Source organism: Triticum aestivum, chromosome 5B (genome assembly GCF_018294505.1).
Source record: "Triticum aestivum cultivar Chinese Spring chromosome 5B, IWGSC CS RefSeq v2.1, whole genome shotgun sequence".
Lineage (NCBI taxonomy): Eukaryota > Viridiplantae > Streptophyta > Magnoliopsida > Poales > Poaceae > Triticum > Triticum aestivum.
The window spans coordinates 662,474,583-662,477,172 of NC_057807.1; positions in this window are offsets into that span (position 1 = coordinate 662,474,583).

The window sequence follows — 2,590 nt, forward strand, 5'->3', positions numbered from 1 at the left end:
AGAAGCGAAGGGGCAAGTGCGAAGCGCCGCGGGCCCCAACAGCCTGCGGCCTTGGGCACCACGTGGCGGTTGATTGGACGTGGGTGCCTCCACTTCCCCATGGCGCCTCGGCAACCGCATGATTTGACAAGTCCCTGCATGCAAAAACGGGTCATGATTACCTGCGATCGTGGAGGCCGATGGTTGGCCTCCTCCGGCTATATGTACGGAACGGTGCAAGTCCTTCCGGTCCATTCCTTCCCGCTACTCCTTTCTTCTTCTTCATCGCTCCTTCTCCACCTTACGCCAATGGCACCAATCCAACGGTTTTCTCCAGAAGAGAAGGGAAAGGCCCCCCGAGAGGGTCCTGACCCGCTTCCGCCAAAGAAACGGCTAGCTCCCTGCCGCGGAGACGGGGCTGCCTGGCAGGAGGTGTCGAGGCCCTGGTTCGAGCAGCCACCACCCGGGTTTCCGTTTCCCTTGTACATCCGGATCGAGGGCCGTGGAGGAGAAGGCGCCGAGCGTCATCGCCGGAGCCATCGTCGTCGCCGATGGATTACGGCGGTGTGCGTCATTCCTCCTGGAGTCCACGCCGGGGGCTCCTCTCGCGAGCTTGTGCTTCACAGTGCCATGCCTCCTCGTTCTTGGATTCGCCTTCCTCCCTCCTTCGCCTTCGAGATCCCGCCGAGGGGGCCTCTTGAGCTCTGGCTGCAGCACGCTGACTGCAGTACCCCTGTGACCGGAGCAGAGGTCGAGGTTGTCGCTCTGGGCAAGGTCTACATGACCCGGGGCTGGGGCGAGATTGCCCGGGTCTACCGATCGGAGGGGGCCCTCGTGATTCATCTTGAATACGATGGCGCCTCCTTAATGTTCTTCAAGGTCTTCGACGCGGAAGGACGCCGGCTGGAATGCTGCCCCGAGAAAGGCGACCGAGGCATCGTTGTGGCGAGGACCAAGGCCGCCAACCACTTCCCCGGCGGCTCATCAGGCAGCAGCGGAGGTGCCGGAGGGTCCAGCGACTCCGCCGAGCTTTATGCGACTCCGGAGACGAGTGACGACAGCTACGAGCCCCCGAGCTCGCTTCGCGCTCGGAGCATGGCAGCTGCATCATGCCGTCGACGCCATTGATCTGGATGGGGTTGGCGACGGCTCCTGCCGGCCCACTATTGATGATGGCGTCTCCTGCGGAGGCGCATGTAGTTAGCGTCCCTTAGGATTAACATCTTCTATTCCCTGCGAGAAATCGAAGTATCACCCCACGGGGGTATTGTAAGGCACTGGCCATGTCTTTTGTGAATATATATCCTCATTATGAATTGATGCGAGATGCTAGTCCTGTCCCAGCTCGGCTCCCCCTTTCTTTCCTCACGAGGGTTTGGTGCTCTACACTGATAGGTCCCGGTCCCCAGGCAGGCTTCAGCCGTCGCTGGTATGCCAGGTCGCGATGCCATGGTCAAGGCCAGGAGGTGAGTGGCCCGAGGTCCAGTAAGAGCATCTGAGTCGCGATGCTCAGGGGGTCCCCTTTACCGCTCAAGTAGCCTCCGCTGGGCAAGAGAGGTAGGCAACATTGCCATGACAGAGCTGCAGTAGGTGAGGGTTTAACGCCGAGCCAAATCGGTTATGGAGTAATTTATCTTATTGATTTGGGGTAGTTTTTGGTGAAGTGTCGGGTCTGCGTGGGGCAGCTGAGGCGTTGCTGGGTCGGATCTTCGCGAGCTTCTCCCCTCTCCCCCACACTTTCCTTCATGCTATACGTCCTCAGGTCCCGGCCTTCGATCAAGCTCAGCTGCCGCTGGTATGACAGGTCACGATGCCGTGGGTCAAGGCCAGGGGGTGAGGGCTGGAGAGCCAGTAAGAGCCCATGACTTGCGATGCTCAGGTACCCCCTTTTAATGTGCAAGAGGATTGTGCCGGAGAGAGGGAGTGAAGGCTCACGTCGTGCCAGCATTACTCCTGGAGCGGGTCCTACGTACCAATCACGAGAGAAAGCAAGGCCTGTTGTTGCAGTTGCCAGCTAACCATTGGTCGCTCCGAGGGAGTGATTGGGGCACTGAGGGCCCGGTGAGGTGGCGCCTTGCGGGGCTGCCACGGCCAGAGCTCGACCACTCAGATTTATCAGCGTTGCAGGGACGGACCCGTGCGCAAGCGCCATGCCAGAGCGAGCGGCTCCAGAGGTAGGTGTCAATCGAGCAGGCGATTAGGTTGAGCATGTTAAGCAGGAAGGAGCAAATCCATTAGGTAGATGCAGAAAAAGGCGAATGCCGCCGGGTCAGGCCCGAGTGGCTTGGGGATAATGCAGCCCGAGGGGCGCCCCCAACAAAGTAACCTAAAGGCATGAACAAAAGAGATACATGCCGCAGGGACGGACCCACGTGACCTGGGAATGATGCAGCCCTGGGGGCGCTCCCAGCTGAAAATGAAACTCAAAGGATGTCACCTAATGATGTTGGAGACAAAGGAATGCTGAAGTAGCGGACGACGTGCGCTGCGGAAACTGACCCTTACGAGCCCCCAGGCCCAGGAGCCCCGGGAGGCTCTGGGGCGTAGGCGGCTCTTCATGGGCCATCTCCATCTCTGCCTGGACTGCGGAATGCCTGACCTCCCGAGCCTC